Source organism: Canis lupus, chromosome 34, assembly GCF_011100685.1.
Source record: "Canis lupus familiaris isolate Mischka breed German Shepherd chromosome 34, alternate assembly UU_Cfam_GSD_1.0, whole genome shotgun sequence".
NCBI classification, from domain to species: domain Eukaryota; kingdom Metazoa; phylum Chordata; class Mammalia; order Carnivora; family Canidae; genus Canis; species Canis lupus.
The window spans coordinates 4632109-4643190 of NC_049255.1; the positions used below are offsets into that span (position 1 = coordinate 4632109).

Genomic DNA, 11082 nt, shown 5'->3' on the forward strand with positions numbered 1-11082 from the left:
TTTTTTTTTTTTTTTTTGAGATTTTATTTATTCAGTGCATACTATAGGTTAGTCTGGACACTAAGAGTTTTTGATAATCTTTTGTTTCACCCTTGCTAGAGCTCTGCAAGGTTAGGAAAGGCCTTATTTTCTAGATGAAGGAGTACAATCTCAGGAGAGTTAAGATGTGGTTAGCATCACAAGTGTTGTAACCCGGCCTAACTCCAGAGGCATTGTGTTCTACAGCTCCTCCACATTCTGGTTTGGGAATACACTTTCATACACAATTTCACGTGCAATTGGCTTCTTGACCATTTAAAAAAACAAAAACAAATGCATTTAAAAATGTATGTAGCCCCAGTGTCAGACATGCTGTTTTCACAAGAACCTCCAAGGAGCCACTTCATGAAAAGCTCCTTTGCTCTTTCCTGGCATAGACTCTGCTCCTGGATGTCAGAGAATTTCTGCCAAAAAAAAAAAAAAAAGCTTAATTAGTTATATAAATAAGCATATTACTCATTGGTAGGAAAAAACTCTCACAATCCTGGTTCTCTGCTACCACCATGGCAGAAAGAAAGGGCACCCAGAGGCCTCAGCCAAGCAGCTGTATCACCCTCAGGTTCCAGAGCATCACAGCAGCCACTGCACCTGCCTAAGGGAATGCACAGCGTCAGGAGAGGTGGGCGCAGCAGCCCCCCAAGTGGGGTATAGAACTCAGGAAGCTCCCCAGATATCTCCTCATGATTATGATATCAATTCCTTCAGTTATTTAGCCAGGAGTGGGATTGCTGGATCATACTGTAGCTCTAGTTTTAATTTTTTGAAGACTCTCCATACTATTGTGCATAGTGACTACATGAACTTACATGCCCACCAACGGTGTGCAAGCATTCTCTTTCTCTGCACCCTTGCCAGGCCTTCCTAGATCTCTTGTCTTTTTCATAATAGCCGTTCCAACAGGCATGAGATAACATCTCCTTGTGGTTTTGATTTGCATTTCCCTGGTAATTACTGGTGTTGAGCACATGTTCATATACCTGTTGGCCATTTGTATGTCTTCTTTAGGGAAATGTCTACTTAGTCTCTGTGCCCAGTTTTGAATTTAGTTATTTGGATTTTTTTGCTGTTGAGTTGTAGGAGCTCTTTATATGTTTTGTGTATTAAACCTTATCAGATAAATTATTTACAAATATTTTCACCCATTCTGTAGGTTACCTTTCCATTTGTTGATTATTTCCTGTGCTAAGCAGAAGCTTTTTACTTTCATGTAGTCCCACTTGTTTATTTTTGCTTTTGTTTCTTGTGCTTTAGTGTCAAGTCCAAAATATCATTGCCAGGGCATGTAAAAAAAATTTCCTTATATTTTCTTCTAGGAAATTTAGAGTTTCAGGTCTTATGTTTAAATCTAATCCATTGTGAGTTGACTTTGGACATGGTGTGATATAAGAGTTCAATTTCGTTCTTTTGCATGTGGATATCCAATTTTCTCAAATACCATTTATTGAAGAGACCATCCTTTTTCCATTATATTCTTGGTATCCTTGCCAAAGGTCAAATGGCCACATATGTGTGGGTTTATTCCTGGATTCTCTATTCTATTCCTTTGGTCTATATGTCTGTTCATATGCCAGCATTATATTGTTTTGATTACTGTAGCTTTGTAATATATTTTGAAATCAGGAAGTGTGATGCCTCCAGCTTTGTTCTTCTTCCTCTAAAACAATCTGGCTATTCCAGGTCTTCTGTGAATTTTAGGATTTTTTTTCCATCTCTGTAGGAATTTCCATTATGATTTTGATAGAATTGCATTGAATCTATAGAAGATTTTACAACTTTACATATTTTTAAATAAATTAGTTATACAAATCCTTTATTTTATATGTGTGTTGTAAATATTTTCATTTAGTTTGTCATTTTTTGACTTTGCCTATGTTGTATTTACAGCATCCAAAATTTTTATTTTATTTTTATGTAGTTAAATTCATCAATCTTTTATTGCATTTAATTTTAAGTCATAATTTGTAAGCTTTTTACTATACTCAGGTTATAGGAGAATTGACCTCTATTTTCTTCTGGTATATGTAATTTATTTATTTATTTATTTATTTATTATTTATTTATTTATTTATTTATAACATTTAAATCTATTTGGAGTTTATTTTTATGTAAGGTTTGAGGAATGGATCTAATTTTATCTATTTTTCCAAATGACTACCTGATTGTATTGTCATTCATTAAAGAGATTATGGTTGCCCCTGTGATTTGAGAGACCTGTTTTGCATCTTTTTCTTTATTTTCAACTCCACTGTCCTGTCTGTTCACATGCCAGCCTTTCACTGTATAGGATTTGTATCATGTTTTACCGTCCAGTAGGCTTATTCCTCCTCCCACTCACCCCCACCCACTGAGTTAATTCTTCTGTGTTTTCCTGGCTTTCCTTGTGTGTTTATTTTTCTAACTAGCCTAGCTCCATTAAAAAGCTCCTTAGAATTTTTACTGGAATTGCATTACATGTGTAAGCTGACTTCCGGAGAAATGACATCTGGATCACATTGAGACATCCCAACCAGGATAAGAGATGTTATTCCGTTGGTTCAATTATTCCGCTGGAGACTTACTTTCCTCTTCTTATTTCCTTCTTTCCCTTCACTGCCTCATCTCCAAGGGGTACCATGTCTTCTCCATATACCTCTTTCTCTCCCACAAGTAATGCTTCTTCCAAGCTGCCCCCTCTGGTTCCACCCACTTGCCAGTGTCTTTTCCACAGCAGGACGAGGAACCTCCAGCTCCTAACTGGTGTTGAGTCATTTTGTGTGTATTGTTTCCCTTTCTCCTTCCGGGGGTGGTTTTGTCTGTAGTTCTTCTCAGCCCTCAGGTCCCTCTGCTCTCCTTTCTACTCTTTCTGGCCCCCTCTCTGCTCCTCTGCATTCAGAGGCTCTCAGCAGCGGCGAGTGGGTGTGGGAGCTCTGTGGGAATCTGCTGCCTTTTCCGTCTACGATCAGGTAATGCAAAGGTCGCAGCATTCCCTCTCTTCTGGTAGTGCCAAATGCATGAGTCCTTTTGAGTTTCATCTGTTTTCCTTATTGACTTCATGGTTGTTTGGGGAAGGAGGTTGCAAACCAGACCACCATTATTCTCCCAATCCTGAGGGCTGTATTTTAACAAGCTTGATATCTAGGCAAATCTAGGGGTAGATCTCACATCAGAAGATGTCATTTCCCATTAGATAACTTGAGTATGTTCATAGACTATGGTATAAAGAGAAATACAATTTCAACTCATGAAGAAATCTGTGCCCCAAAGGGAAAGGGGTTCGTTGGGAGGAAAGTTTGAGGGCAGAAAAGAGGGAACACAGTTCCCAGGGAACCTAGATTAGTGATTAAGAGGAAAAGAATTTTGGAAGGAAGAGTAAGCGAGAGTTCTAAAACATTGGGTGGAAATCTGATTTTGACTTAATTTGATTGCAGTCCCTGGGGCTTTGTTCCATTATAATATAATAATTTAGACATTCCAAGTTAGGTTGTGTTTCAGTTAATGTGATAGTCTCAAGTAAATGGTACAGAAGAACTGAAGAGACCCCCCCCTCCCCGCCATGCCTTGGTTGTTCACGATAAAAAAGTATCTGACCTCTGAATTTGGGTCTGCTTGTCCCTGTCTGGGGGCTGCCATCACAAGATGACAGTGTATTTGGGGACTGGCTTATTGTGGCCTCTGAACTCAAAATATACAAGCAGACCATGGATTTATTTTTCTCCCACTTCTATTTTTAATTCTGCTTTGTGGGATTTCCCTTCTCTGCCCATGGAAGACGCCTTAGACAGACCCATACAGCTTTCTCGATGCTTCGGCTCACGTGACAAAGAAGGTCCATTGCTGGGCATTAAAAGTTCTGGTTAGACTGAACTCTTCAATTTCACATCTGGTGCAAAGCTGCTCCCAACCCCAGCTCTCATTGCTTCTCCGCATGTCCCCAGGACAGAAGCAGGGAAAACTTATTGGTAGAAATGGGACACATCTCCCCATGCTTGGTGCCATTGTGATCTACCTGTCCTGCACACATGGTTGGTCCCCCAGAGCTGGCACTCCCTTGGGAGGTGCCTCTGTGATGGTCTGGCAGTCCCACAGAGATCACAGATTTGTGATCTTCCCTCTGCTTTTGTCCTGATGTATACCCACAGCCTCCTGGTGATGGGACCGCTCACCACCGTACACTGCCCTATCAAGTGGGTGCTTCCAAACTGCTTGGCTTGACCATCTTCTCTACATCCTTGCCATTCAAGGGGGTCATGCACTGGGATCCCAAATGGGTCCCTTCTCTTTAGCTTCCATAGTATACTGCACCAGCCAGCTCTCTTTTTTGGAATTCTCAGGAGAGAAGCAGGCAATAGTCTCTATCTACAGGTACTCTCGAATTCCAAGAAACATACATTTAGCTCTTCCAGGACCACCACCCCCCACTTCATGTTTGCTCAGCATGTGGTGCATTGGCTGTAGGATGCCAATCTCCTACCCTTAATTATATATACTCTTTTCTGATATCTCTGCTGGAGCCTCCTTTCCTTACTTTGAGAAGGTGGTCAAGCACCCTACTTCCCTCTCATGATGGAGAATACATACTAATCTGCCCCTGGCTGGCAAATCTTGTTTTGGCTTATTGCCTTCAATAAACTCATTTCTTGGGGGATCCCTGGATGGCTCAGTGGTTTAGTGCCTGCCTTTGGCCCAGGGTGCGATGCTGGAGTCCCGGGATCAAGTCCCACATTGGGCTCCCGGCATGAAGCCTGCTTCTCCCTCTTCCTGTGTCTCTGCCTCTCTCTCTCTCTCTACGCCTATCATAAATAAATAAATAAATAAATAAATAAATAAATAAATAAATAAATCTTTAAAAAAACCAACTCATTTCTTTCCATATATGTATCTGTGTATGTAAAGATTACATATTTTATATTACATACATACATTATATTCTGTATTATAACATTATGTTATATTGTATTATATACATATAGATATGGAAGTTGCAGAGTGCACACAAATTGAATACATCATGCTAGATACATAGTTGGGTTGCTAGACTGGCTTTTCAACATTTTGTTCATCTTTTATTTTTTAAATATTTTATTTATTTATTTACAAGAGACACAGAGAGAGAGGCAGAGGGAGAAGTGGGGTCTGTGCAAGAAGCCTGTTGTGGAACCCGATTTCAGGACTCCGGGATCATGCCCTGAGCCAAAGGCAGATGCTCAACCCCTGAGCCACCCAGGCACCCTGCTCTTCAATCTTAATAGGTCCTGAAGGAATGTGTTTAGAACTTTATTCTGGAATGGGAGGGGCTTTCCGCCTATTTGTTTGAAGCCTCCGCCAGAATCCTGGACCAGGGGGAATGGTGTCAGCCATATTTAGTTACCAACACTTTCTACCATTTGTGATCATCTACTGTGTGCCAATTCCTATTCTAAATGCTTGAACTAATTTCATCCCGTTCCTGTAAGAGAATGTTTCTTTACTTCCTTTTACAGAGTAAGGTATAGGGGTTCAGAGAGGCAGAACATCTTGCCCAAGATCACACATCTGGTGAGGCCAAGCCTGGGTAGGACTGGAGGGCTGTCTGATTGCCAAGCCTGCATTCTGTGCCTCATCACGGCGTCAGATGGTTAGACAGCATCAGATGTGTCCACTAAACTAAAACAGGCCTCATTCTCCCGAAAGTGCTGATTAAAAAGTTCAGTTGGGATGTTGTGTTGGCTATCATGAACATCGGTGTGGATAACTCTATATTCCCTAGAAACCATGGAGATATTATCTACATCCCGTTTACAAATGCAACCCCAAGCAAAGACTGCAAACTACTGCTCCTTAGGGAGGAAAACTAGCCAATCCATCACTAGAGACCTGTTCAAATTTCTAGTGTCTTAGTGAATGTCGGGTTTTGACATAAAGCTATTTGTGCACATGAGGAAGATGTTGTCAGTGGCCTGTGCTGCATGCAGGGCTCTGTGCTAGGTGGGAAAACTGTTGAATGTATAGGTCTGTCATTCAAAGAGCAGACCCAGTCACCACCAAAGCTTGCTTAATTAATTAATTAATTAATTTATTTATTTATTTAGGACATGTAGCTACCCCTCTATTGGTCTTAAATAATTTTTTAACAAGTAATTATACTTACAATAGGAACAAAAGGAATTCTATTTCTGAATTTGCTATTTTGTGGATACATGCCAGTACTTGGTCTTTAGTTGAAACAGACATTTAGCTATAAACCACTGGCCAGAAAGATCCTAAATGATCAATTTCCCCTGTTATTTTAACTCCCTTGTCTCTCCTAACTGTACCACGCACATTTTTCCTCACTGACCTTCCAACACATTCCCAGCTTTCATGAGCTTTGTACTTCAGTTATTAAATTACAAAAGAAATGGGGCAAAAGGACTAAAATATATTTCTCAGAAATACAGCTGTGCTAGCAACGGGCGCCGCATGTGAAGTATGTCTCTTATCCCACTTCTCCTCATCACATTTCAGCAAATAAATCCGACTCTCTGTGGAACAATTTTGGTGTTAGCACAAAGTAATTCGAAACAGTGGGGGGTGGGAGACGCATAATTATGACCAGCAGAAGATGCGTTTGCAAAAGCCGTGCATGAAATGATTGAGTTAGGAAAAAGCTTTGCCAGAGGCCCAGAAAATCCTTCTGTTTCCCCCTAAATTACAAAGCATTTATTCTATTCTGTAGTGATTTACATGATAATTCCATAAAACTACTTTGCCTAAAATTATTCTGTCTGTTTGTCCTCCTCAGTAATAATATGTTAGGATTCATCTGGCTTATTTATTCATTCATTGGATAGAATAAGAGAGAGTTCCTACTCTGGTGGGCCACATAAAGGAGGTCATTATATTTCAAGTTAGCACGTGGATCAAGAGGGCTGCAGAGCAAGCATCATCGGGGAGGACCACATATCCCCTGTCTGCATGGTCATGAGAAGCTTCCTGGACAAGGTGATGGCAAGGCCGAGTCCTAGGGGAGGAGCCGGCATTGTTGAGGGTGAGGTAGGACAAGGTATCCTGGGTGTAAGGGAGTGGCATGACCAAGGACCATAGATAGGCATGGCCAAGAACATGGAAGATGGAGTCAAGAAGTATAAGGAACACAGTGGGTGGGTGTCTTAGTTGGCTTGGGCTACCATAGCAAAATACCATAAGCTGGGTGGCTTACACAGTGACTTACACAGTGGCAATCTGTTTTCTCACAGTTCTGAAGACTGTCCAAGATGTCCAAGATGAAGGTGCCAGCAGGGTCAGTGTCTGGTGAGGTCCCTCTCCTTGGATTGCAGATGGCTGCCTTCTTACTACACCCTCACATGGCCATTCTGTGTTCCTATGGAGAGAGAGATTGAGATCTCTACACTCTCTAGTCCTCTTCTTAGAAGAACTCTAATCTCATCATGAAGGCCCCAACCTCATGACTTAATCTAATTATCTCACAAAGGCTCCATCTCTGGATACCATCATAGTGGGCTTAGGACTTCAGCATATGAATCTGGCAGGACACAGATCAGTTGATGACAGTGTGTATATTAGTCAGGGTTCTCCAGAGAAACAGGACACACACACACACACAGACACACACACCACACAGATTGAAAGACACAATGTGGGAGTTGGCAAGTCAAAATGTGTTGGACAAGCCAGCAAGCAGGAAATCCTGATATGAGTTGAGGTTGCAGTCTTGAGTGTGAATTCTGTGTGGCCGACCAGGTGGGCTGGAAACTCAGGCAAGGTTTCTACATTTGAGTCTTGAGGCCAAATTCCTTCTTATTCGGAAATCTTTCCTCTTCAGGGCTTCAACTGATTAGATGAGGCCCTTCCACATTATGTGGAGCAATCTGTATTTTTCAAAGCCCACCAATTTAAATTAATCATATCTAAACTATATCTTCACAGCAACATCTAGACTAGTGTTTGACTAAATAACTGGACACCATAGCCTAGCCAGGTTGACACATGAAACCCTCACGGTGAGCAGAATGGGATGAATCAAAGAGGGGTGAACATGAGAAATTAATGGTCTGGGGCTGGATTCCAGAAAAGCTGGCCTGTGCTAGCTAGTGAAACACCACTGCCTTATAGATCTGGGATCATAAACACAGATGCCTAAGGGACCAGACAGGTAAGACAAATGAATGATTTGAGACCTGCTTATATTTCTTATATACACACCAAACACATGAGAATATTCTATTCTATTTATAAAGAAAGATGTGCTTTCAATTTCTTTTTTAGTAGAGCCCTTTTGATTTATCTCTCATTTTCTCTCTTTTGATAGGGACAAGGATACACAAAAATATCTCTGTTATAACCAAATGATGGTATAGGCAAGGATAAAAAATGGCAACTGTCACATGCCCTGATTCCTGTTGATGGAGGAGTATTGGAGGACACTTGATATGTTGGAGGGAATCTGCTTTCTAAGGGGGATGGCCAGGCCACTGGCCCAGCTCATGGTACACTGTGGACATGTGGAGCTAGTGTGGCCAGATGTTCTGATGTTTATGTGACATGTTCTAATTTTGAAACATCAAAATATCTTAAAAGACTCTCTAGCCAAACTCCTCTCCTGGAAATGCCAAGCCTTCTGCTGTTCATGATGAGACCATTTTCAGGTTTTAGGTAGTGTGCTTTCAGGCGAAGTGAATTCAGTATCTATCACTGAATAACAGATTATCTCCCAAATTTTGTGGCACAAAACAATATTTATAAGCTTGCAATTTCTATGGATCAGAAATTGGAGCATTTTAGGTGGGTGGTTCTGGCTCAGGACTTCTTACAGGTGCTAGTGAAGATGTCAGCTGAGAGAGGCTAGAGGAACCACTTCCAAGCTCACTCACGTGGCTGTTGGCAGGAGGCCTTACTTCCTCATTATGTGGACTTCTCCACGGGATTGCTGAGCATACTTAGAACCTGGCAGCTGGCTTTCCTCAGTATGAGGAATGAGAGAGACCAGGATGGAAACCACAGTGCCTCTTATACTCTAACCTCAGAAGTGAAATCCCGTCATGTTTGCCATCTTCTCTTGACCGCATTGACCACCCTGGAACAATATGGGAGGAGACTACATAGCATGTGACTCTCAGAAGGCAAGGATCACTGGGGGCCATGCGTAAGGCTTACTACACAGTCGATTTGGGGTTGGTATGTGTGTATAGGATAGATTTGAGGTAGGGACCTTATTTAGGAGGATATTGGTTTGATAGAATGCTGATGAGGGCATATGGCAGTTAGAAAAAGGAAAAGAAAGTAAATTCACAAATACTTAAGGAATAAAATGTCTCTCAATTTTCCTGCCTTTGAGAATAACTGTGTGGGAACACAATGTATGGAGTTGTTGCAGTCATTTTGTGATAATGAGGTGACAAACGATTATGCTTGATGTGGTATGGTGGGCGGATGGACAGACCCTGGCTGCTTGATGACATTGCTGGGTCACCAATCATCCTTAAAATATCTCATCACATTAACAATAAAGACCTTAAGAATTTAAGCCACCATGAATGGGGCATTCTGTTATGGGCTGCTTTAAAAATACAGGGTGAGAGACAGAGGCATGAGTTCAAGCTCTGAGATTGAATGGTTTAGTGGAAAAACTATGAAGGTTTTCATTTCACAGATGATTAGATGGCAGTGATGCCAGAGGAAGTAAACATGATGGGAAGAAAGCAGATTCAGGGCCATGTGAGTCCTGTTGACCCTGGCCTGCTTGGGGGGGGTAACTGCACAAGAGGGACCAGCACGCTTCATTCACCTCTATATTCCTCGTGGTGAGCATCATGCTTCACATATGTGAGGCCTCTAATAAATGTGTGCTGAGGAAGTAAACAAGTGAGTGGTTGGAAGGACGATGAGGCCCACACAGAGGTAGCAGTCACAGGTCTATGAAAGAAAACCAGTTATCCGTGTTTGGTGACAGAGCCTCAGTGTAGATGGCATGTCACAGATCCTGGCAAAGCCTTTAATGGTGTATTAAAAAGTTAGACTGAGGGCACCTGGGTGGCTCAGTCGGTTGGGTGACCCACTCTTGATTTCAGCTCAGGTCATGATCTCAGGGTTGTGAGATCGAGCCCCATGACCGGCTCTGTGCTGGACCAGCTTGGGATTCTCTCGCTCGCCTTCTGCCTCTCTCCTACATTGCTCGTGTGAACACTCATGCTCTCTCTATATTTAAAAAAAAAAAGGTAGACTGTATGGAGAGACATCACTGTGTATGAAATGGATCATTCTATGGGGATGTTCATTTCTTTCCCCTCTATGTACGTATTTCTTTACATGGTAAATTGCCTTTGAAGAAAATACTGTCTCCATTTTTGCAGAAGAAAATTATATAGAAGAGAAGAAAATTAAGTGAACAAAATCAAACCTGCCACATGGCACAGGGTTTTCAAGGATTCTCATTTAAGAACAAAGAGAAGGTGATGGTCTGTAGCCACGTGGTGCCTGCCATCCATGCTACGCGCTTGCCCATGTAAACCAAGTAGCCCAGAAGCCTCAAAGTACCTGTTGGTCAGCTATTTTCATTTGAAGAGTATCCCATGGGTCCTTCTTTCTTCTCCTTTAGACTTTGAAGTTTATTTCCGTTTTCTGGGCTGCCTTCAAATGATGACATGCCCTCGCAGAAGCACGCGCCATAAAGACAGAATATTTATGGTTGAGTCCTTTGCCCTCATTTTCAGTAGACACTAGAAATAGGGTTTCAGACGGAGACCCCATGAAGGAGCTCAGCCAGCAGCCACGGTGAGCAGCACTGCAGGCAGTGCTGGCTGGGAACAAATGAGGTTTGGCCCAGAAAGTGCCATGGGGTCTTGGCAGGGTCTTTGCACTAGAGTTGGTTTCCATGGCTTCATTCCACAGTCAGCCCTGGTTCCAGAACTTTACATGGTGCAAAAGCTTGGAGGGCCTGAGCCAAGAGCTCCGTGGAGGCTGTACAGACATCACTTATCCCCCCATGGTTCCTCTGGGTGGCCAGGCTCTCTGGTCTTCTAAGTCTACTTGGGGTGTGGGCATGTTTGAGGCCATCTAGGGTCCTGAATGATGGGACCAGACTGCCTT

General features: G+C 42.2%; 1 long non-coding RNA gene across 2 annotated transcripts; it reads right to left on the bottom strand.

Moving 5' to 3' along the window:
• Nucleotides 1-11082, bottom strand: LOC111093931. 2 transcript variants are annotated; one of them, XR_005383673.1, is made up of 3 exons: nucleotides 10531-11082; nucleotides 7208-7357; nucleotides 1-443 (listed from the first exon to the last, which is right to left on the bottom strand). It is a non-coding gene; the product is annotated as an uncharacterized LOC111093931 (long non-coding RNA). The 2 variants fall into 2 exon arrangements; XR_005383672.1 differs by lacking the exon at nucleotides 10531-11082 and having other exon boundaries at nucleotides 7208-7395.